At 46.9% G+C, this 26,237-nt stretch overlaps 1 protein-coding gene across 1 annotated transcript in view; it reads left to right on the plus strand.

Annotated features, from left to right (window-relative positions):
- The window catches only part of epha8 (eph receptor A8), a 106,896-nt gene extending 93,059 nt beyond the window's left edge, over positions 1 to 13,837 (plus strand). Inside the window, exon 21 of the transcript XR_012925350.1 lies at positions 13,826 to 13,837. The gene's annotated coding sequence lies outside the window, so the exon portion shown is untranslated. The remainder of the gene's footprint in view (positions 1 to 13,825) is intronic.
- Positions 13,838 to 26,237: the final 12,400 nt, after the last annotated feature.

The raw sequence follows: 26,237 nt of genomic DNA on the forward strand, positions 1-26,237 counted from the left end.
TTGGAAAGAAGTGACAGTATTTTGTCTTTGAGGTTTGATTGCGTGCAGACAGGAGGCGCTGAAGGCAGCGGAAGGATTCAGAAAATGAGGCTAAACTTTGGCTGAAGATGACATGCTTTGATGCTCTCTTTCAAAAAAAAAAAAAAAAAAAAAAACACACACACACACACAAAGTGAAAATGTGGCAACGTGACTGCCGAACACAACAAACGCACACGCAGTTGTGTTGTGCAGAGTGAAGATGTCATGTGTGCCGGCTGGCGTGCACGTGTGCAAGGTGTCGGGTGCATGTTTGGATTTCTATCAGCGTGTCTCCGCAGCAGCGTGTCTGTGTGTGTGTGTGTCTGTGTGTGTCTGTGTGTGTGTGTGTGTGTGTGTGTGTGTGTCTGTGTGTGTCTGTGTGTGTGTGTGTGTGTGTGTGTGTGTGTGTGTGTGTGTGTGTCTGTGTGTGCTCGAGTTGAGCTCGTTTAGCGCGGCAGAGTGCGCAGCGTTCCAGTTCAACCAGGGATCTCGTTGATAATGGTTTGTGTTCGCAGCGTGCGACTGCACCCCTGCTGATTCTGAGAAAATGAGGGGATCACACCGAGTGGAGCCGTCAGACACACACACACACACACACACTCACACGCCGCAGCCCAAGTGTGGCGGTTACGCAATTGCATCAATAAACTTTGGAGCGTTGACTGATTTCAGGGAAAACAAAAATAAAAACAGCCTTCTTATTGAGTAAAGCGTTGTCCTGCGGTGAGCTGGAGTGAACTGCTGGTATCCTGTCAGGCCTTTATTGCTTTGTTTTTTTGGTTTATTATATTATATATCCAAAATATCCACCAAAGTATCCATGATTAGAAAACCTAAAATCTATATTATATGTACTGTTAGCCCACTTCACATCACAACTGGTCTGTTGATGACCATATGATCCGTTTGATGGTGAGTTATTTTTAGCTGTATCATTCCTAATGAACCCCAGGGAATCAATGAGAAACACATTAAAGCGTCTTGTTTTTAAAAGCACAGACCTTCCTGACCTCTTCCTTTCATTTTCTCAACTTCATTTGGAATTCAAATCAACTGTATAAAAAAAACAAAAAGGGTTTTCTGCATATCATTCATACATTAAACACAGGCACCACACAATTCGTGAGGTGTGTTCGTTTTTTGCCAGCAGCCTGAAGCGAGAAAAGGGAAATTATTCCTTTGCAGATATATTGCATATGGATGAATGAGCAAATGCCAGGGAGATCAGGCGCTACCCGTATGCAAATACAGAGACTAATCATTCTTAAAATAAAAATGACCAACATCAGCAGGATTCCTGGCCCTCACCAACAGCACTGCCAAGCACAGTTCAACGCTCAGCTTTCAAAGCTCAAACTGGCAGGTTGGAGCAAAATCTGCAGCGTCCCGCACACTAAGGTAAACAAATGAAAAGCAACACAAAGTTTAATTTTATGAAGCCGAGTGTCCAGATATAAATTAAAAACAAAAACGGTTGAGAAGGAAGAGGACAAATCAAATCACAGAGTGGAAAAACTGCATAAACTTTGGAAAATAAGAGAAATAGCGAGTCTTCTTCCAGATGGTCCAGACAACAAACCAGGCGAGGGGAGAGCAAGACAACATCACAAATGCAACATTAGGCACAGAATACGCCAAGGAAATTGGAAGTCATCAAAATTCTGAATTTTTGATTATTATTTTTTTTGCTTCGCTTTCTCAACATTTTTTTACAGCCTTATTCCAAAATGGATTAAATTACTTTTTTTTAATTGAAATTCTGCAAACAACACCCAATAATAACAATGTCAAAAAAAAATTGAGACTTGCAAACTTATTAAAAATGAAAATAAAATTGAGAAACCACTCATATTCACTGCCCTCCAGTGGTTTGCCTCCTTCTCCTCCTCTGCCCTCGTCACCTGTGGAGAACCTCAGGGCTCCATCCTAGGGCCCATCGTGTTCACCCTGTGCATGCTCCCTTTAGGTCCCATCTTTCACCAATTCAACATCTCCTACCACTGTTACGCTGATGATACCCAGCTTTACCTGCCTCTGGAACCCAGTGACAACAACGTCAAACTGTGGATGGCACTAAACTGCCTCCAGCTAAATGAAGCAAAATGGAAGTGATTTTATTTGTCCCCTCCACGTCCACCAGGAGTGCAGCAGCTCTTCTAGGGCCCCTAGTGCCTAATCTCTACACCACGTCAGAAATCTTGGAGTTAACTTTGACCCCGCTCTATGTTTTCGACAAACACATTACCTCTGTCTTTGGTCAGTCTCAGCCATTCCTCTTTGCAGCGCCTCTCAGCCATTTTTTTAGACCTCTCCAGAGATGTTCAATCAGTCTGGGCTCTGGCTGGGCCACTCAAGGACATTCACAATTGTCCTGAAGCCACTCCTTTGATATCTTGGCTGTGTGCTTGGGGTCGTTGTCCCGCTGAAAGAGGAACTGTCGGAGGTCAAGAGCGCTCTGAAGCAGGTTTTCAAAAACCAGAATGTCTCTGTACACTGCTGCACTCATCTTTACCTCCACTCTGACTCGTCTCCCAGTGCCTGCTGCTGATAAACATCCCCACAGCGTGATGCTGCCACCGCCACGCTTCACTGTAGGAATGCTATTGGCCTGGTGATGAGCCATGCCTGGCTTACTGAGGAATTTAACTTCCCCAGGAGAACCGGCTGAGTTGGAGCATCAGGCTTTGGTAGAGATCGTGAGAAACCACTGGGCACCCAAAACCTCTTGTGATTGCAGAACGTTTTAGATTTTATAAGCACAACCAACATTAAGTTAGCATATGTCGCAGAGTTAATGAGACTGTATGAACGTTGTGATTTTGGACAGGGACTAAATGATGCTTTGAGAGAGTGTCTGGTGTGCAGACTACTGAACGGAGGGAATCAGAAGAAATTGTTGACAGAGGAAAAGCTGGACTTTAAAGGAGATTTGATGTTGCAGTTTCAATAGAAACAGCTGCGAGAGATGCTGTGGAGCGACAGGCCGAAGTAAAACCGTCTGCAAATGTGAACAAACTTTGCAAACTGTAACCAAACAGAAAGGAAAAAGGCAAAATGAGCTTTGCTAGCAGTTTGGAAGAGGTTCACATACACCAGCTGAGTGCAGATTCCCAAATGTAAAGTGCAATAAGGTTGGACACATTCAGCGGAGATGAGATCTCACAGGCGACACAGTGGTGCAGTGCTTAGCACTGTCAACCTCGCAGCAAGAAGGTTGCGGGTTCAGTTCCTTTCTGTGTGGACCTTGCATTCCCAGGAATTTGAAGCTGGGTGCATCTTCACGTATCAGAGGACTCATCATGGACAATAAACAGCACAGCAGCAGTTCAGAACGCACGGTAGCGGCTATGCTTTCTCCGCACACTCAGGAAAATCAATCTCCCTCAACATCACCTGTACTCCTTCTACCGCTGCTCCATTGAAAGCATGCTCACCTATGGCATCCTGTCCTGGTATGGTAGCAGTTGTGCTGCAGACAGAAAGACGCCGCAAAGGACCATAAAATTAACCTAACCCTAACCCAAAAAACATCATTAATCAACAGCTACCTGCCTTGGACACCATCTAGAAGTCCAGATGCTTGCGTGAAGCACACAACATTGTCAAAGACTGGTTTCATCCTGCCAAGCATCTATTTGAACTGTGTTGAACCCTGTGGAAAGCGTTACCGGTCCATCAGAACACGCACCACGAGATTCATGAACAGTTTTTTATCACTCTGGCACCTCTTGCACCTTATGAATGGAATACTAGGATGGATGTTTTCTATTTATTGTTGTGTATTTTAGTGTATTTTAATGACTGTTATTTATTATGCTGCCTTGTTTTATGATCCAGTACGTCAGTGCACCATACATTTCTTATCTAATCTAATCTCTCTGTGTCTGCATTCTCATCTTGTGATTTGCAGCGAGGTTTAAAATAAAAAATAAATAAATAAATAAAAAAAGTTGTATTTTATGTTGCAGTTTGTGCATTGACTTGTAATCTGCACCAGACTTGACATGGCTGGTTGTGTGTGCGTGTGTGTTTGTGGCTGTCTACTCTTAAACGTCAGGCTGCCTCTGAGCTGACACAGTGTTCATTACCAATTAAACATATACACAGAAAAACAGAAAGTGTTCTATGGCAGATGGGCGGTCACGTTTGACTACACAGGCTCTCCCCTACCAGAACTGTCTCTTCTACTTCCTCAGCCTTTCACCCGTTCAGCTATTAAAAATGCATGCGTTCGTGTGTGTGTGTGTGTGTGTGTGTGTGTGTGTGTGTGTATGTGTGTGTCGTCACGTTCCGTGACTGGGGCATGCTTTCAACCAGCAGAGAAAAAGAGCCGAGTGTTCATGAATGAAATATATTCCCCCATACAGAGTGAGTAAGTTGAGACGCCGACACTCAGTCAGTGAGTAGTCACGTGAGTTCAAGAGGAAAACACGCACCAGTGTGGTGGGACAGCCGTGCGTGTGGTTATAGCAGTGCAACGCAGGGCAACCGGAGTATATTCTTGCTGGCCAATGTTGATATAATAGCATTTTGTATATTGTGTTGGTTTGAATGAATCTGCCCTGCTGAGTTTGGAAGGGAAACGTGCATCCATACGGTGCACTTATTGTCTTCCAGTCTCCCTGTCCGGTCTTAAATATTTACAGCACTTTGAAATTTACATGGCGTGTACGCATATTCGAGAAGAACGACGTCGAGGACAAAATGGGCTTTAGCACTCACTTATGAACGATTTGGAGTTGCCGCTCACATTGACGTGTCTCTGGACTGTGGAGGGAAGCTGGAGAACCTGAGGAGGAACTCACGCAGACACACGGAGAACAAACTCCGAGCAAAGAGGCCCCAGAGTTGGAAATGACCCCGACACTCTCGCTGCCAAGCGCTGCACCATCCCATCACCTTCAACCTGCGGAACACAAACACAGAGTTGAACCTGTCTCTGATGTGCATCATCTCATCAGCATGTCATCTTGAGTGGCATGTGTTCTTCCACCATGCTACAATATCAGAGTCTCTCCACATTTCAACTTTCCTGTCTTCAATATGTCAGCGCTGAGTTGAGTGGAATGACGAAGGAAGTGCTGATCCATCTGGCCAAATGTACTCCTGTGTGTGTGTGTGTGTGTGTGTGTGTGTGTGTGTTCATCTTATTATCTATTTTTTGTAGACATGTGACATGCAGCAAATGGCTCTGGGTTGTGTGATGCCCCCCTGCTGTGTGTTGTTGTAAAGTCACCAGCTGCTTCTTTGTTTCTCGTCAGCAGTTTCTCACTTAAAGTTTTAGACGGCAGAAGCACCTTTCAGGTTGTTTCAAAATTAGACATTGATGAATTATATATACACGTATACATAGGCCCAACCATTTCAGCTGCAGTCGTTGTTGGATGGAAAGAATGCTGGTCGTCGTAGCGCACACTTGGAAATAAGAACCAGAGGAAAAGCTCTCGTTTAAAGATGGATGAAAAGACGAGGGGCTATAGGCTATAAGGGGTTTTATCATTTCAGAAAAAGTGTTTGTACTCTGTCGAAATTTTAGAAATATCGCTTTTATTTTGTGAATAATGTCACAGTTGGTGCGGCCTCCATTTAGCAAGATGGAGGAGCTGTTTGCAGAGAAGAACTGACATCATGCAGCCTACTGAGAAGCACATATGCCACTGTTTGCACACTGCTTGGCCGCATGTGTGTGTGTGTGTGTGTGTGTGTGTGTGAGGGAAAGAGAGAGGGAGAGAGAGAGAGAGAGAGAGAGAGAGAGAGAGAGAGAGAGAGAGAGAGTTTGCTTGCAGTTGCTCAGAAGTGCCGCAGATGCCGCAGGTTGCAATGTCCTTGAAATGTGTCCCTGACCACCAATTAGTGCAACCTTATTTGGCCGTTTCAACGCCGGACCAATTAGCATCAAGCCTCTACCTGTTAGAGCCTGGCGTGAAGCGCGGCCGCCCACCGGCCCACCTCTGCTCTGCCACTTAAGCCACCAGGACCCTGGGTCAGCACTGTTAAATGGCTGTCACCAGGCATTTAATTATGCTGCTGCCACGGCTAATGAAATGACTGCTAGCCCTATTTGTAGAGGATAAAGTCATGCTCTTTTTTTTGTTGTTGTCATTTATTTCTTCACCCAGGACCGTGTGAGCGGCAGCAGAGATCTTCTCCCTGTTTCCCTGTTAGCTTTCCATCCACCTCAACACTGTCTGACTTTGCATTGTGGGCAAGCTGAGATGCGGCCCATCGCTGAGGAGTGAAGTCATCGCTTTGGCTCAAGAGGCTAAAGGTCGTCTGCTCTGAGTGCTGAGATAGCAAATTCAGCCTGCTCTTTATTTGCACATACTCATTAATGGGCAGAAAGGACACACTTCCCTGTTAAAATTGACCAGTAACAATACAAACTTTTGTCCAGCTGATGATCCACAATACAAGAGTCCAAACACACCAGAACAAGGACATATTTTGCACTTCTAGTTAACGTTGCAACTGGATGAAAGCTGCCCCTTCAAGATGGACCTGAGCTCTGCCTGCACTCAGCTGAGGAGCGCAGGGGGAGGAGCTCACCTTCATCCCACCGACCTGTCGGCAGTCATGGCCATACATTACTGCTCTACTCATGTCAGTGTCTGGCAGTTGAACTTGTCCTCTGCGTGGCCGCTGCAGGTCACAAAGGTCCCGGCAGCGCTGTGAGTCTGAACAGGGTTCGTTGCATGACTGAGTTTCCAGTGCTCCAACTGGTCAACTCGCTCCAGTCTCCTCAGCCCGCTGTGTGACTGCACGCCTCGATGAGCTTACATTGTCTAGACCGCCTCCTGGTTGAGTGTGTGTGTGTGTGTGTGTGTGTGTGTGTGTGTGTGTGTGTTAGGAGAGAGAGAGAGAGAGAGAGAGTCATAAAGGGAAAGAAGAAAGACAGACAGCCCCTGGGAAGTAGGATGGTGTGATAACACTCAGAAATGATAGTTTAGCCCTGGAGAGCACTTGACACGCAATATCTCCTTCCTCAGATCGACACATGCACACACACACACACACACGCACACACACACACACACACGTGGATGCAGCTGTCACATTGAAGGGTAAACAAGCAGCGCCAAGGGCTTTGAGAGTGGGCAGGGAAAGGAGACTTGGCCTCATCTGTATGTATGTATGTGTGTGTGAGTGCGTGCGTGCGTGCGTGCGCATCCCCGGCCTGTCGACGCGGGTAGGAGTGGCGTCTGTGTGTATGTCTGTGTGAAACATAAGTAAAGTGGACCAAATTGAGAACATTGCCACTCAAGCGATAGACAGCGTGAGACAGAGGAGACGGGGGAAAAAAAGAGAAACTCCACAGCCAACTTGGACATTCAGCTTAGTTTCTGTCTAAGTTTTCCCCAATTCCCCTTCTACCTTTCACTCGCAGACAGTCTGATGGAACAAAAGTGCCACAAATAAAAGTGAGTCGGGTGCTGCATGTATCGTGTATGCGATCCGTGTGCTCAAACTGAAAGTTTTGCTTCTTGAGTCTTTGTGAATTTAACACTGAGCCCAGCGGTAGACTGAGACTGATGAACGGTTGTCAATGCAAATAGATTCAGGTTCAGATGACTTTACTTTCAATTAGCGCCAGGGCACAATTAACTTTACAAACAAACAAATTCACTTACAGTTTATCATGCGTTTGGCAGCCACGTGAACTAGAAACTACAAGCAGGAACTCACCTCAACACTTCATCGTGAACGCTAATTCAATTACTGCGCTACATATACATGAATATACTGTATATATGTATGTAATACATATAAAGATATATATATCTACAATCTACTGTGGATCTTTTCAAGACGGGAGTGCCAGACTCCAACCCAGCGATCCAGCCGCCAGGCTGAAGGACAGAGATGAATTAATATCGTTGACTTGTGCTCAGCAGAGTCTCGTTTCTCATCTTCGTTCTGTACATGAAATCCAGTGACACAAAAATGCTTTGAGTGAAGCCAAAGTCTATTTCAAAGACATACAGCTATGCTTCACAACCATGTAATTTAGCTCAGCGTGACAGCACCTAGAAATTGGTATCATGGCACGGTGCACTTCTCCCTTGCAGCATTCACTGGTGCCATGGAGGAAGTTGTTAGGGCATTGGAACGGGGTGTGGGTGGAGGGAAACAGCAGGGGGAGCTCACCTCCCAGCCAGCAGGGCAATAGCAACTCCTCTGATAAAGATATCTCTATAATTTCACCTACACGTGCTTTTAGAAAAGAATATGCAAACTGTATCGCAAGGTGGCACCACTGGCTCAGTTGTTTGTTTGTGTCAGGTAATACAGTGTGTGTTAGGAGGAACAACATCGTGACAACCTGGTGGCAGAGATACTGTCATCAAGTTCACAACCCTCAGGCTTTTATGCAGCGTTACAAAGGTCCAAGTTCAGGGTTTTGGAATTTTTCTCATTCTGAAAACATCGCCTTAACAGTGACGACGGAAGGAGAGCAAACTGGAAACAGCAACTTACTAACTTCCCAGGCAGCTGGTCGTTAGTTGGTTGTTAGTGTCGTAACGCCTTCCAAGGCTTCAATAGGCTGTTGAGATACAGTGGGGACTGGCTCACCTCCGATGAAGACACCCCACTCAGCCTGCACTCCTGTCACCACGCAGACATCTTTCCCAGTCTGTGGGCCCGACTGAAGTTCTCCTCCAGTTGTCCCAGCAGTCTCCTGGTGGATGGGACTTTGGTAGTCAGGGTGGTGATGTCATCCATAGAACTATATATGCAGACACGATGCCTTCTTCAAAAGGTGGCTCAGCCTCTTGGGATTGGTGGAGAGACCGTGCCTCAGGTGGAGGAGGTCCAGTGTTCGCCAGTGAAGGAAAGGTGGAGCGCGAGATCGACAGGCGGATCAGTGCGGCGTCTGCAGTGGAGTGATGTTCTATCACCCATTCACTCACACACTCATACACCAGTGGGGTATATAGTGTAGTAGCAGAAGTTGTGCAGCCCTTCAACAGCAGCTCAGCAAACCTGATTTTTTGGATTGCAGATGCTCAATAGGTGAAAAAGGGGCTGTTTCATCAGTCACCGCAGCCAACAGCGTGCAACTGCACGATGTAACTGCCAGCTGGGCCACTGTAGCGTTGAGATCACCAGCATTTCAGAACTCCAGGGTGAGAGCGTCCATCACTCACTTTCTTCACATGTGCTCCAGTGTGCTGTTAAAGGTGGAAACAGCAACACTTTTCACTGGGCCGCAGGACGGCCGAGCAATCTGCTGAGTCTGCGGCACACACATCACAGCGGGGAGGGGAGGGTGGCGGGGGTTGGGGAGGGGGTTGGTGGGTCGGGGGGTTCGGGGGGGGGGCGGTGCTTGTTGTTGAGAGGCAGCAGCCACGATGGCCCACAGCTAATGTCACACAACTGCAGCAGGGGGAAGAAGTATTTCTCTCCACCGCAGTCTCCCCGGTTTGTGCCAGAACGATGTCCCGCGGCTAGAGATGAAATGTTCCTCATAACGTCAGCCAATATCAACAGGAAAACACACACACACAAAAAAAAGAAAAAAAGAAGAAAAAAAGCTCGAATGCATCCGCACGCCGGTTGCCGTCATCTCCTCAAACTCCTCTGGAGGCTGATGGGAATGAATTTGCATATATTCTTCAATGTAAGCGCCGAACTCTGTAATTATGCGAGGCCCTGAGTGTTTGCGATAGGCCACGCCAATAATTCTTTGTGTACAGGAAGAGGGGGTCTGTTTTGAGCGGCGACGAAAGGGGAGGCGCCCTCGCTGAATGCGGCCCCTCAAGCAGCTGTCGAACACAGCTGTGGCAATTCATAAAAGATACTCGGTGGCACGCGCATTATCATAAAGCTGCACACACACACACACACACACACACACACACACGCACGGATGCTCACTCTGAGAGGGCCTCCAGGGGCAGCACACCTTCCTCTGCATGTTTCCATGACACAGCCGATGATAATTAGCCGAATTCAAAGTCTCCTCAGAGCGAGGGGCCGCGGATGAGGCGCAGGCAGGTAGACGCCCACGAAAGCAGCACCGAGGCAGACGCACAAGAGCGCACGCATGGAGTTGACGCAGAGTTCATCCAGCACACGTGCTGGTGCGTCACAGAAAACCTACAGCTCCTGCAGGCAAAGACCAGGGAGTCACTTTGCCGAGGGGCTGCGATTGGACAAGTTTCTGGCAGCGTGAAGAGACGCCGGAGGAGGAGGAGGAGGAGGAGGAGGAGGAGGAGGAGAGGGAAGAGGAAGAGGAGGAGGAGGAAGAGGAGAAGGACGGTCAGCGGGCACCTGCTGAGGTGCAGCTTGTGTGTGACACTTCTTTGCCGAGCGCTACGCTTGAGCGGGTCAGAGGTTTCCATGCATTCAGATGCACTGCTGCAAGGCTGAGGCGGCCGTGCGTTGAGAGATGGTATCTGCAGACCTTGGAGTTACTGTTGCCTCTCTCTGGCCTGTCCATGTTGACCTCTGACCCCTGACATCAACATCAACAGGTCGTGTCCTCTGCGCAACTGCTGCTTGCTGGATTTATGTAAGCCATAAAAAATTTTAAAAAATCCTAGTGGATCCGCAGTTTGCAAAATACTCGGCTTCAGGCACCGACCAACATGTCTCCTTCAAACTTACTTAGAGGTCCAGAATGAAAAATATTTGGCCTGACTTATTCATTTTTATATTCCTGCCCTTAAATGCGTGAATAAAAAGTGTATTATCACAGTGCAACAAAAGCAAGTTGGTTTTCTAAGCCTTCCTAACCTGCTTGTAATATGTTGTCAGTCCGTATTACGGAATGAAAATGAAAAGACTCCCTTTTGTCATTGTCAGTTTCCAATCCAATTTGTTGGAACAAAGTTCAGCAGTTCAGCGCTCATGCTTGCGTCACGCACGCAGTTATAAAACATTTCAAGATGCACCTGCGGCCTTTTGTGACGCACTTCATTAAAAAAGTGTGTCGTCTCTCCCCTAATCAGCATCTGGTTGACCTTGACGTGCAGTTTTGAAGTGAAGTATATCTACGCTGGGCATGCGGCTCTGTACTCTGCTGCTCTATGTTGCCAGCAGAGAGCGTGTGTCATTCACCCTGGCAAGAGCCAATGTTCAGGGCGACCAATGACCATAATCATATCCGTCCACACAAGACCTCCTCTTTGCAGCCCGCATTATGGATTGCAGAATGAAAAAGGGAAAAAGCAAAACAAGGGTTTGCAGTGACGGAAGCCTTCCGCCTCCACTGGAGATGGAGCGGATATGAGAGGCAGCCTCTTTGTTCGCCCTGATATTTATCTGTCCAAGGCCAAGCGGCAGAGGAGACGTCTCTCCACAGAGAGGTCTCCCGGGTCGGCGGCCTGGTATTAAACTGATCTATGCATGCATCCCGGGGAGATAACAGCACACCTTGGCAGACAGAAAGTGGCACCCGATTGTACACTGAGGCTGCAGAAGGTTGTGCAGGGTGGGATGACTGCCAAAGCTAATCAGGGATTTCTGCAAGGATAAACCCGGCTCAGAGCTCAGCTCTGTCTGTGTGTATTCACCTTCCTGAGTTGATGTCAGTTCCCATTATGAACATTTCAAGAGGTGAATCAAAAGAAGAATCATTAAAAAAAAATATATATACATATATATATATACATTATATATATATATATATATATATATATATATACATATATATATATATTGATGGTGGTGAGTTCAATGCACACATTGTACACACTGAAATGTGATCGGATACTGCGTCGCTACTGCACAATGTCAATGTTAGCAGGCGGTCACCAATGAGCACCACGGCTCTCCTAAAGTGTCCCATGTTGATAAAGGCTGAGATGCATCTCAGTTTTCAGCACAGAGGTCGTCACCACTAATTGAACTTGAGAAATAGTTTTCAAAGACTGGGCGGTTAAAGGCCTATAGGCGGTGTATGAAGTGGGTTATCTTTGAGTAGCCGCCCGCATGCCGTCTGGGCAGAGTCCCAGTCGCAGCCTTGCTGGCACCAAATGCATTTCAGCAGGGTGAACAAGCGGCAATTACATTAAAGTGAGCAAGTGAGAGTGAGGCTCCCCCTGGTTCTCCTGTTCTCCGCCTCCTCCTCTTGGTTAATCTGGCAAGATCAATCCACAGCTGTGAAGTGAAGTGAAGGAGGGCACCTTGACAACGCTGCAATTTATTTGTTTGAAACGTACCTTCCCTTTCTAGCCCCACTAAAGGCCACCAGGGAATCTGCTATTGATTTCCACTTCAGTAACTTGACCTCCGACCCCCAGATGCAACTTGCAGCCAGGATGAGGTAAGAGGAAACTACCTTTTATTATTTTACACCTTCAGTCATTTGCATCAAGTGTGAAAACTTCTCCTCTGCTTCCAAAGGAGACTGAGATCAGTTTCAGATCCACGGCAGAACAACAGCTAATGGTCAGTGACGGACAAGTCAGCGTTTCACAGCGAACATCATGCCAGCATCTTAAAACATCAACATTTGCCTTCACGTTATGGACAAACCTCAGAGCCACACCTCTTCCTGACATGCATGGGTTTTAGTCTCCACCATCGTGATGCCATAAGCATGAAGCTCAAAGTGATGGGACTCTTGTTGTTTGCGGATGGATGAGCTGCTTGTCTTTAGGAAACCCAGACCACCTGGAGGGTTGCTGTCAGTAAAGGTAGATTGAGCCTCTCTGCTCCCCACTAGCACGGGTCACATGGGCCGATAGCTTTCAGCCCATTGGGAGAGGCTGAGCTACATCACACATCACTGCTGTATCAATTGTATTGGGAAGGCAGAAGCACACACACACTGAGGCAGGGCTGGGGGATTTACACAAATGACTCTCTTACTCATCAGAGGTTATGGCTGCAGATATTAATATCCTTGATAATGAGCCCTTTCTGGGACCCATTTTTATTATTCTATATTAAGAATGTATTTTTGTTATGCAAGAGGGTCCCAGACTGGTTACTGGCAGTTACATTTTTTGGATGTAGACCATTTTTCCCCTATTATCATTACTACTATTATTGGTAGTAGCAGTAGTGGTGGTAGAGGTGGTGGTAGTGGTAGTAATAGCAGTAGAATGATAGTCAGACTTATTGATGCATTCAGCAGAGGCAGTGAAACGCATTCTTAACGCTTGCAAATCTGTCATAAAACGAATCTGAATCTGAATATTTATGGAAAGCTGAAACACGTAGACGCAGACATATTTGTGAAATATATATTTTTCAATTTGAAAGACATAATAACCTCAAAACACAAAATTGCGGCCCAGCGTAAAGTCTCCTTTCATCCCTCTTTCCCTCTGCCTCTTCACCTGCGTGATGAGGAACACAGTGGCAGATGGATGCAACCCAGGTATCAGAACAAGCAGCTGTAACTGGGCCACCGCACTCTGTGGCTATTCTCGCATCTAAACACTGCGTATGCAACAACATATTAAAAGGGCAGATATTGAAAGTATTCCCGCTGCAAGCTTGCGTGTGTCAGCATGCACTGTTTAAATAAGTCACTTCTTTTCTATTGTGTTTTAATCATTTTGCTTCCTTCAATTTTATTTCTATATTATTTCATGTTAAGGCATTGCTCAGTAGCAATTTGGAAGTATTGTCAAATTTGCTTATTCAAAAAAAAAAAAAAACAATTTTAAATGCACGTCAACATGAAATGTGTTCTCCAATAGCCAGAGGCCTCCTGTTGGCATACAGTGAGAACTCATAACATTTAACTCAAGTAAGCCAATTCAAGTCAACTCTTCATTGTGCCCAAAAAGAAATATATTTTGCAGAGGCAAAAAAATAGCTCATAATGCAATACATAGAATGCATAGAGGGAATATGTAGCTGACACGCAGTGCAAGCAGAACTCTATGGATCTTCTTTTGGGGGCATCACCTTCATTCAGACAGAATGAAGGTGATGTTGTGCTTGGTGGGGTATGCATTTTTTTTTTTTTTCCCGCCCTCAGTGTATAGCAGCCTCATGACAAGTTTGTCGATTTTCGACATAACAGTGGGTGTTTTTCAAGGCGAGCAAATGTTCCTCCTCTCAGGGAATATTTTTTATCAATACACCACAACAGTCCAGTGCGTCACACTCAGCTGTCCGCCTTTCCAGTGTATGCCCTAAGTCACTGCCTGAGGAGGCCAACCAAGCTGCATCATCTGCAAACAGCAGACACCCAGACGCCCACGCTGCAAACCCAAATCCTGCCCAAGAACACCAAGAACAGCGCAGGAGACGGAGGGGAAGCCTAGGTGGAGTCCAACACCCTGGAAGGATGGGGCTTGACTTGTAATGGAGAATGTAAATGGAGCTTTAACTGTTCAGACAGGGCAGGAAAGGAGCCTGGTAATCCTTATTTCTGAAATTGTCCACGGACACGGCAAGACAAGTCACACCAATGAAACCAAAAGACATTTTTTGACAACCACAGTGATCCCTACTCTATCAAGCAGGTCTCTGGGCCCTGTCTCTTTATAAAAATCACTGTACGATTTACATTTTCTATCATTCTTCCACAGGAGTGAGTGAACACATCCTTAAATGGACCAATTGTTGACTTGACCAGTGTCCTGGAGCTCCAAGCAGACAATGCTTTCCATAAGCGACAGCCAGATTCCACAGTGGTAGATGGTAGATGTCTCCTGCAGCTCATCGGGGGGTGCCCACCATCAGACTGGTGTACCAGCGGCCACTCCGTCACAAGCTTGGAGAACGTGTCTCAATGAATGCAACTGTACACCGTCCATTTCTGATTGCAGGGTTTGGGAAATGGGTTCCTATGATGAGCGAGATGAACAGCGACTTGTTGTTTTCTTGAATCGGTTGACGCCTATTATTTTTCCCTGGAAGCACGCTGGCTTTCTCCCATCTGGCTCTCCTCCCTCTCTCGCCCACGTCCCATTTCAGACCGAAGTGATCTGCCTTGTCTATATGTAGCGTGACCTACATCCCATGTGGAAGCTGTTGCTGTATTTTATTTCATGCGTTAGTCAGCAGCCCCACAATGCTGATAGATGAGTTCTTTTTTGCTCCGTGCAGCACGAGGCTTGTTGCCGATGAGAGCACTTTCCAGCATTATGCCACCAAGAAAACATACAAAGGGAGAGACAATTTCCCAACAATTGTTGCATCTCCCAGTGAGGCATTTTTTTATACCTGGACACATAAACAATTTTAAATGGGACCTGGATTGTCAGATCTGGATCTGAATAAATCAAACATCAAGCATTTGGTGCAGTGTGCAGTGCGTGGATGAAGGCAGCAGGAGTTGATATTCAGGATGGTGACGGGAGGCGATCCGTGGAGGGAGGAGTGACATCTGTAACCCTCTGTAATGGTGTGTGTGGCGCTGCGGGGGTGGCAGCGTTCAGCTGGCTCACTCAATGGACGCTCTAATCGCCCAAATGAAATCACTTAACGAGGCCCTCCTGTCCTAAAAAGGATTGGAAAGGAGAAGCGAGGTACGCCGGCCACTTCTTTGTACCATCTCCGCCCTCGACCTCCGCTCCATCCACCTGTGGTCCCGCCACTTGAATGCCATCTGCTTGTTGGCTCACTCGAGAGGGGTCAGAGCCGGGGCAAGCGACCAGCCAATTTCTGCACTTTATATTCTCCCCCAAGCGCGGCACTGGCGCTGTAACTGAAAACTGCTAATCACCATAGCGGGGATGCTGACTTTCCCAGCCCGTCAAAGGATGCATGTCAGGCGCCTGGCTGGAAGCTGAGAGGAAATGAGAGCGCCAGCCCGCCCCTGTCAGCGCAGGCCAGGTTTGAAGGGTCAGCCGGCCGTCATCCATCCGCTTTCCGAGCATCTCGTCTTACGTTTGGGTGGGTTGGGATGATGGCCGCTGTCTGAACGCGTGAACGCAGAGCATGTTGAGCACATCAAAGCCCTTCACCCGTCGGCTTCCGTCTTCCTCACATCACCTCCCTCTGACGCTGCAACGTCTCCATGAATGAGCCAGTGTGTGCGTGGAGCACGCACATGCGAAGATGACAAGGTGGGAGTGGCAGCGGTGCGTTACCCCCGGGAGCCCCCAGCCTGATCAAAGCAGAGTCTGTCAGCGAGCAGGTACACAAGCAGGCAGCCTGTACACACCTGGCTGGCGCAGCAGAGAGTCTGGCCAGGGAGGCTCCAGCGTCTCCGCCTTCAGTCAGGGTCGTGCAGGGGTCACATGGTTTCACCTGGGCTAGCAAGAGATGAGTGGATCCACTGAGAGAGCGGTGACGGCGGCCCGCTGTTCTATTGACTGCTGACCTCTCTGCTCGCCAGGCCTTCGTGGATCATCGCCACGCACTCCCATCCTAAACTCTGTGCCACTACTTTACCACTGATTTATTTATGATTCGTATTTCATCCCATTTAAAGAACACGAGACCCGATCCAGGACGTTCGCAGTGCACGTTTACATTTTCATAGGCTTCACTTCTCTTTCTGCCACGCTGCCTTTCATCTTCCTCGCCTCCCGTGTTGAAATACCAGCAGCCACCTGTGTCACATTTCCTAAGTGAATTTCTTTGATGTGGAAAGTTAATTTTTGGACATTTTGTATCAAAATAACTGAAATACGGACCTGAACATGTTTAGGTGAAACATTAATCAAGCACGAGGGCTTAATTAGACCAGTGACGAGCTGCGCATTTCTTTTATGCCAAGGCCTTGAGTGACGTCAGTGCTTAAATTAGTACACCTCATAATATCATCAATATGACGGCACTGCTCGAGAATCAATGCAGACTTATCCTTACACATCACGGCACCCTAATATAGGCCAGTGGAGCAACACTTTAGAGCATTAAAAATCACTAAGCTCGCATTCTCAGTTCAGAGTAGGACACTAAGGTCACGCATTTGGTCAAAACTCATCAATAGAAACCAACTTGAAGACTTTAGTCCACCAAGTTTCAACAAGTCCGCTAAAAGCACGCTATGTGAGCTTTAACACGTTGTCCAATAAACTCTTTACTGTCGCTGATTCATGCGACACCAGCGAGACAACAACGAAACAAGCCACTCATTGAACCGCCACGTTAATTACAACATACACTGCAGATGATTCAACGATGAAATCTTCTGGACTGGACCTTCGGCCTCAGCCATGGTGGACTCATCGTGGTGGCTAACAGATCCCCAGGTTTAGTTAGTCTGTCAGGCTCTCATGAGTGCTTGTCCAATCACAGGACGCGCGCGTGTGAAGGTCCGCCAAGGCCGTCTGGCTGGCCTCGGTGTGGCTGACTCCAGATCTGATTGGCTATCGCAACTGACTGTGTACGTCCACTTGGAGCGCACAGGCAGGAGCTGCTCTGTCGGTTCTGTGCTTCTCCCTCCCGCCCATTATTACATCATACCTGGCAACCTCAGCCCTCACAGATGCCCAGACTCCAAGGAAGCCACCAGATGCACTGTCAGAGGTGAGTTGCTTCACGAGGCCGAAGCATCCAATCTCACGCTTAGAATGAGGCGTGAGGGTGGTTTGGGGCTGTGCCTTGAGAGGGCGCCACCTGCAGAAAGCCATGGGAAGTTCAAAAAACAAGCATGGGGCGGGGGGGAGGGGGGGAAAGCCAGTGAGGAGAAGAGAGGGAAAATGGAGCAGAGCGCTTTGCTGGTGAAATGAGAGCGTTTGTCCCGGACGCCCCTGTCAGAGTGAATGATTAAGATATCTAATATGATGCTGGAAGCAACCAACTGATAACAGCTCGATAGGCCCCCGGCTCTCCTTGCCGGTCCTCACGCGCTAATGAGCTGCTAGCATGGTTCTCATCGGGCGCTGCTGGAGTTTTATCTATTTAAAGCTTTGAAGGGGGTGGAAGGCACCTGCATCAATCATAATTATTTTACTCACACTAAAATTAGCCAAAGGACGACGGTCCGCTTTCTGCTCAGCAACGGAGGGAGACTGAAGGGAAAGGGGGGAGCGGCAGAGGGAAGGAGAGTTGGAGAGGTGAATCGATAAATATCACTCCGGCTGATTGGACCTAATTAGAGACATAGAGAGGAATTGTGAAAGAGACTGGCTGGAATTGAGTTGGCTAAGTTGTCAGAGCCAATTAGGCCGCTGTATTATTGCGGCAAAGGGAAAACACACAGATTAGATTAAGTCTTTGTGTGTGTGTGTGTGTGTGTGTGTGTGTGTGTGTGTGCGAGTGCGCATGCACAAGCGTGCGTTTGACGGCGCTCAGGGGGAAACATGGCCAGGTGACTGCGGCTGTTCTCCCACCGTGTGATAAAGTGTGACACAACAGCACTGATAATCGCTCCCAGCTTATCACACTCACACACGCACACACAAACACGCACACACACACACACACACACACACACACACATACACACACACACACACAGAGGCCGACAAACCCCTCTATCAAACGCCCCTCCAGCTGTCAGCTGCCGGCTGTGCAGCTGTGAAGATCACCCCAGCACACTTTGAACTGGATCTCCGACTTGCTGCTGGATCGACTGCAGTCCTGCATCTGGCTGCGAATCTCTGCCAGCCTTCTGATTCTGGTGATTGCAGCCGCTTGTAATCACTTGTGTGCGTGTGTGTGTGTGTGTGTGTGTGTGTGTGTGTGTGTGTGTGTGATGACAGCACACACAGCTGACCTGAGACGATGAAAGGAAAAGCAGCCCCAAAGTTTGTCCAGCTCCATGGTGGGGAGCCTGCATGGGAGACTGACAGCAAGGTGATGCAGCAGAGGCCTCCTGCTCTCTGCTCCCGCATGACAATTGGAGGCAAATTGCCATAATTATTCCTCAATCCCGAGGCTGTTTTGGATTGTGTGTGCGCACGGAAGCATAATATCGGCACAGCGCAGCCTTTGGCCAATCAGAGGCGCGAGGAGGGGTGTAGGGGCGGTGGAGGGAAGTTCTCACAGCAAACATGGGTGTGAGATAAAACAGCAGCGAGCGAGGGTTTCTCTGGTCTCAGATCGTTGAGACGGGAGCTCAGATGAGAGGAGAGAACAGAGGATTTGTTTTTATAGTCGCTGGAGGCGACGACGCGGTCGAAACGCGGCACATCAATTGAGAAAGTTTGAAGGACTTCATTCTTTCTAACGCTCCTCGGCCCTCTAATTGTCTCTTTGTGGAAAATGTTGCAAGGCTGATGGTAGAACAGATGAGGTGCCTCTGTCTGCTCTCAGACCAGCAGCATGCCATTGATTCATTTGGCACAAGGCCAAAGTGTCCTCTTGATCCTGAAAACAGCTCAGTTTCCTTTGCAATTCTTCTTGTTGTCACAAACTCACTGCTGTGCCTCAAACCTGAGCGATGGCTTGAGTCGACACTTTCACTTCTGTCCTCTGCCAGTGCCCATGCAGCTCCAGGCTGAGGGTGCCAGCAGCCAGAGAGGTGCACTGTAGACCTGCTGCAGTAGGTCCGATGATAGTGTGGGGTGTAGGACCCAGCTACTGCAACCTAAATATGGCCATAAGAAACTGGTGATGGAAACAGCTAACAGCTGAGGAGGATTTTCACACGTATCCATCCAGAGGAATGTTGCAAAAGTCTCATGGAAACACTTTTTTTTTTGCCATTTACACGTCAGCGGGACGTGACGTATGGGGTCATGTGACCAGTTCACGTCAAGTGAAAATGGGGCGTTATGATTGGACAGAGGACGAGACGCAATATTTTTCACAAGTAACCAAAGAGAAAAATATAGCAACCATTCTTGACAGTGAACGTATAATTCTCGTAAAATCTCACGGGCCGAGATTTTACGAGACTTCTGGCCACTGCACTTCACACCATTGAATGGAAACACCTGCAAATCACAATTGTACTTTGTCGAAATTTTATAAATAATAATAATAATATAATAATAATTTTGTGAAAAACTGTCATGGAAACGCAGCTACGAAGTTAGCGATGACGGCGGCTGCTAGCGTCGATGCACTGACTCCAGGAGCGCCCCCTTGAGGCTGCATTTTAGCGTGCCCTGTTCTTTGGGTTTTTTCTTCCCGTCTCCACCTTGGGAAAATGAAAATGCTTTTTAGAGAAATAAAAATTTTCAAAACACCTCCATCGCGTATTTAAAGATAAAAAAAACGCCATGGCTAGAAATTCTTCTCCACTTCTCCACCACGTGAGTCCCACTCGTCCTTGTCGGCTGTTGTTCTCTCGTTTCCAACTCTACGTCAAGTTGCTTTCTGCACTCGGAGAGCTTTGGGTGAGCGTAGTTCTAACTCGAAAGTGTGAAGTTCTCGTCTGATTTCTGGGGAGAATTTGATCTATTTTCCAGTTGATTTAGATTTTCTTGGCGCGTCAGAAGAACGGTGTTCAGAGATTTCTTTTGCTTCTTTTTTACGTGTGGTCTTGAGGCGGCCCGGCGCTCAAGCGCATTCACGCGTGTCGACGGAAAAGCCGCCCGCGCCTGTGGACAATTCTTGTTTTCTCTTTGCAAGTCTCCGATCAAAGCCGATTGATTCGTCTGACCTTGTTCGAATCAAAGGCAGCGCGCGTCGGTTTCCGTGACGCTCAGCCTCGGCCTCCCATTCAAATGAGGCCTCACATACAACCCCTGGCTGCGGTAACGGCAATGAAGAATCAATAGGTGATTATGAGGCTTAAGCCACACGGTGGGGTGATAAAGTGGGGTAATGCAGCGAGAAGATTGGGACTGAAAGTGAGAGTACAGGACGCACAGGGAGGACAGGCAGCATCCCGCAACTGTGGGGGAGCGACAAACTCCTGCAGAACTGCGGCTGGCGTCGTCTCAGCATGGCAACTGACAAAGAGGTCCACACAAAAAAAATAGCACAAAAAGATTTGACACAGGGACTCTCCACGTTTGACCCTGTCGCTAATGAACAAAAAGTTTCCTAAGACCTGAGTGGATTTCCGTAAAATTCTAAATGATTTCTTGCTTTGTTTTTGGTTTTGTTGTTCTTGTTGTTGTGTTTTACTTTCTTCTTCATTGTGTCTTGATGGGGACTGCATCTGATCTGATCTGATCTTCTTTTAATTATTGCAAAATCTGTTCATTCTCTCATTTAATACACAGAAATAGAAAGTGAGTGTGGATGAGATCTGGTTGTTGTTGTTGTTGTTGTTGTTGTTGTTGTTGTTGTTGTTGTCGTCGTTGTTTTGTTAATCTACGCATTAAGATGCAGTGCTGTAGTGAAGATAAACACTGCCCTCTACAGTCCATTTGCCTCCGACAGGAAGCTGGCTCCGCTCCTGCTGGTTCTCCCACCGCAGTGAGGAGTCAGTGGAGTCTCTCCTCCTCCTCCTCCTCCTCCTCATCCTCCTCCACGACGCCTCAATCTGCTCCCACTCTGCCGCCGCGCTCCCGTCTCTTCGTCCGCCTCCTTGTTTTCCCCTAATTTTCAAATCAACTTTAAATGGTGTGCAGGACAAGTGGAGGTGAGCACACACTCACCAGGTGGAGCGCAAAGACACACACACACACACACACACACACACACACACACACACACATACACACACACACTGGAGCTCCAGCCTTGAAACGGGATGTTTTGGTGGAGGAAGCTGTGTCATCTGCAAAGATAATTACCACCATTCTTGTGTTTGTTGAAGAGGATCAAGAGAAGCCCTGCACACAGAGATCATTTCAAGACTGAAGGGAATCATTCTCATTAAAAGATAATATAATTCCTTTGAAAACATTGTGTTTTTTAGATGTACACTGACCAACTGACAGCAGATGGAGGAATTTTGAAAAAAAAAAAAAAAAAAAGCAGAAGAAGATGGAATTAACTTTCTGGAGATAAATAAAATATGAGTTCAGCACCGTTTAACTTTTTTCACCATTTCTTTTCCAGTCACTTCTCTTGTCAAAATCTTCTCTTGTTCTTCCTCATTCCCACAACATTTGATACGGCTGTAAAGACATTTATTCTTCTGTCACTACACAACTACTGTCTGAAATGTTTTCTAACAGTTCTTTCAGGTTCACAATAAGCAGAAATCTGTATAAAGTATAATATAATAATAATATAATATATAAAGTATATATAATTTTAAGATTTTAACCTTAATTCTATTTTTCAAGAGGACACAGCCCTTGTAAATATCCACACAGTCAATTGACAAATTCACAAAAAAGTGAATAATCTTTTCAACCCGTTGACTCTGATTGAGTTGAAATGTATCTTCAGTGCAAAATGCAGCCTACTGACCTCTGACCACATTTTTTTTTGCTCTCACAGACAGCAGAGGCAGACGACACACAGTGAGGTCCCACTTCCGAGTGCTGACAAGCTGCTACAGCAAAGTTCACAGGTATCATAACACATTGTGCACGCACACAGAAAAACGTGTGCACCGTAAGACAAAGATGCCCGTACAGGTTTCTCCGCTCGCCCTTGCACGCAGAGCTCATGTCACCACTAGGCTGCACTACTGTGTCATCTATCAAACTGCACCCAGATGCCAGTGGGTGAACCCTCAGGCTCAACAAGGCAAAGCAGCGACTGTGTAAAACGCTGAATCCAAGTGAGGAACCTTTGATTTGTGAAGGAAATGCATCTCCTGGCCTGTCAAGTAGCTCAGTGGCTCTAGTTGAAGGGAGTCCATGGTATATCTGCTGGCCTTCAAAGGACCCCGCTGGTCACAATGCAATCATCTCTCTCTGCACACATGATACTCTATGGAAATTGTGATCAGTGATTAAAAGTATTACCCTGCCTAAATTCAGATGCCCTCACATGAGAAGAGAGGTTGCTCTTTGAAGGCGCATGAAACACAATGAAACGTCTCAGAAGTTGCCCTTCAGCACTCGCGAAAGTGATGCAATTCCATACAAGATGTCCTCCACGCAAGAACGCTTTGCCCACTTTGCCTTAACGGCTTTCAGTTTCCTGCCTGTTGTGTTTCACCGCTGGAGGCTTTTTTCTTTTGCGTGGTTGCTGCTTGTTTGTTGTTTTTCATGAACTACCAGAACAAAAGCCACTTCTCCTTCATCTTCTTGTTCTTCTTCCTCATGACTTGAGTTGAACAACTCTCAGGGCCACTGTCATGAACTTCTGCTCTACACGATCTACTGGAAGTGGAAAGCTACAGGACACTTCTTGCATCTTCACTTTAGAGCCTCCTTTCTCAGAAAGGTTGAGACAATCAGAGATATGTGAGTCTCCTCCAAAACATCATCATGGCAATCTTTTTAAAAAAAATGTGAGTCAGAAGTTCAGCTTAAAGCTCAAAATGTGACACAAAGCTGTTGTTCACCTCCGCTGTCAGTTGAGGGCGACGGCAATTTATTGTTTTATTGGTCAGACAAAAAAGCATGCGAGTGCGTACGTGAGCGTGTGTGCGACAACGCTGATGACTCACTGCTGTACGTGACTGCTCCAGGCAAAGTCTAGCGCCAGTCTGTGTGGTGGCTCTCCAACATGACTCCAATTAAATCCTTCTGTATTCAGTGGCCTTGTCCAACCCACCCTTGTTTTGCCTCTCAGGGAAATAATCTACACACACTAAAGGTGGAATGCAGTGAGACACGCTGATAACCAGTGAGGCTAGCAGGCACTGCATTCCACATTCAAAAGGCCGGAAGCTACAGAATCACATCACCTGGTCAATGAAGTCAGCAACATTCTGGTCTTGGAAAGAGAGTGAGAGACGGTGGGGAATTAAAGTTTAATCTGCACTTCTTCACGTCTGTCCTATCTCTCGTACAGACCAGGAAGATAACAGTATAGAAAAGACAGGAATCATCCCAGAGGTCTTTATTGCTGTTCTACTATAGGATGAAGAATAATATACTTTACAGTTTTGTCTCGCACTGTGGTGATTGAGGAACAAGATTGCATTCAGGGAGAAAAGCACCGACTGATAAAGTTTCCCAGCTACAATACAATGACATGATATGAGTTGCTGTCGGTCATCCATAACTGAGTGACATCACAACATTCAGTAGACATGAGAATATTAGATGAACCGCGTTGGTGCCATTGCTTCTGCTCAATAACTTTATTCCAGGCCTCGTCTTCCTTCTTCTCAATGTGCTCCACAGAACATTGCTGTCACAGTGTTGACATGGCAAAAACTGCAGACATTCCTAACTGACCGTGATTTGTGGCTCTTCATCACGACCATATGGAAATCATCGCGCAGAGTGCTGAAAGTGAGTAAACACATTCCTGCGTTCAATGCATTGATTGGGCTCATCTGGGTCAACGCCAGTCAGAACCAAGGTGCATTAGCAGATGCTATCAGTGCAGGCTTGGTAAGAGGAACCAATCATTTGACTTTTCTTTACAACTCAGTTTGGCAGCAGAATGCAAGAGACACAGGGCTGATGTGTGTTTGCTTAGCAAAGACGTGATGTGTGAAAAATCAAAGCTGCTCTATCACCGTTTCTTGGCACGTTTGGATCCTGTCAGTGAGGCACGTAGGTATCACGGACCAGGCTGTAGTGCCAGGTGGTGCAAGTGCAGCCGGACATGTCGGCTGTGTGTGAGATTTCACAGCTGCACTCTGCTCCCATCACTGGCGTCTTCTATATGTCTTATTCCCACTGTTCCACAGCCCCTGGCTTCACTTACAGATGGCCACACTGACCTCAACTGAGTGCAGGGGCTGTGTTCCCAAAATCACCCACTTGTTCCCTTCTCTCTACTCACTGTCAGGGAGTTCCAGACACTGAGTATCTACAGCATGTCACAACAGTGAGTACACCCCCTCACATTTCTCCAAACATTTAATTATACATTTTGATGGGACAACGCTGAAGAAATGACACTATGATACATAGTAGTGTCGTCAGTGTCCAGCAACAGTGCAGATTTACTGCGCCATCAACATAACTCAACACACAGCGATAAATGTCCAAACCGCTGGCAACAAAAGTGAGAACACCCCGAAGTGAAAATGTCCAAATAGCTTTTTTCCCTCCCTGGTGCCATGTGACTAGTTAGTGTCACAAGCTCTCCCATATAAAAGGGGAGCATGTGTGTTAGATTGCGTGTTATCACTCTCACACTCTCTCTCTCGTACTGGTCACTGGAAGTTCAACATGGCACCAAATTCTCTGAGGATCTGACAAAAGAGTCGTCGCTCTACGTAAAGAGGCTGTGAGTAGATTGGCAGCACCCTGAAACTGAGCCGCAGTACGGTGGCCAAGACCATACAGCGACTCAACAGGACCAGGTTCCACTCAGAGCCGGACACATGTGAAAAACCACCTGATGAGAGCGTCACAACCTTTCAGCCATGAGAGGTTTTTCCAAGTTGAGCTGTTTCCACCACCAGTTTTTACTGCCATATTTAGGTTTTGCACAATTCTAGGGGTCACGGAAACACAGCCATGGTCTGGGGCTGCATGAGTGCTGCCAACACTGGGGAGCTGCAGTTTATAGCACGTCAATTTTGGTCTATTAAATTTCCTAAGCACCGTATTTACCATTAGAGCTGCATTAGAGGTTATTGTTCTGTTTTTGTTTTTTCATCCAGGGCCGGAGGCAAGCAAACCAAATGGGTGTCACTGCTATGACGCTATTGTGTTACAATCATATTGCAGCATCTTGCGCACTGCTAAACTGCCCAGAGCTGCTGTAATGCCAATGCAATGCGGAAAAAGGACTGACTACTGATCAGTCAGTGCTCTGGAAAACAGCATCGCCACCCATCTGTAAAACTGACACAACAGCGGAGACCAATCTTCTATCGTCGTGCATTGTGCTTTTGTACTATGCCATCGGCATGAGAGGCATTTGCTCAACAGATCCATGGTAGACTATACTAAAATGAAAAATGCGTGGATTAAAAATCTTTACCGTCGCCACAACACAAAACGGATGTTTTGTCACGTCGTTCCGAAGGGTTTTGACAGAGAGAAATAGCGCTGGGAGACACAGCCAGTCCTGGACATATCGCAGTTGTTGGAACAGCATGAGGCTCTTTCACAAGCACTGCACCGCCTGTGAGGACAGCAGCACCCTGTCATGCTGACTGGCAAGACTTTGCTGTATGTTGAGACTGTAGTTTCATTCCTTTGCGTTTCAGTTGTCCAAAGTGTTTTGCCAGCCTTTGTTCTTTACAGTGTTATGTAGGAAGCGGGACTTCAGCTCACCACAAGCCATCCATAGCCAGTTGTGCCAAGTTTGGAGAAATGAACTCCTACTCCAAAAACAAACAAACAAACAGCCAAGCAAAATGCTTGATTCCATTTTACACTTTGACCAGGTTTTGGATGGTTTCAGCGTAAAGACTTTTTAGCAGTGTAAGGTAGTAAATCTGTTAAATGTTTATAATCAGATTTTGTAAATTTAAG

This window comes from Nelusetta ayraudi, unplaced genomic scaffold, assembly GCF_046127955.1.
Source record: "Nelusetta ayraudi isolate G7.1 ecotype Tasmania unplaced genomic scaffold, CSIRO-AGI_Nayr_v1 ptg000146l, whole genome shotgun sequence".
In the NCBI taxonomy this organism is placed as follows: domain Eukaryota; kingdom Metazoa; phylum Chordata; class Actinopteri; order Tetraodontiformes; family Monacanthidae; genus Nelusetta; species Nelusetta ayraudi.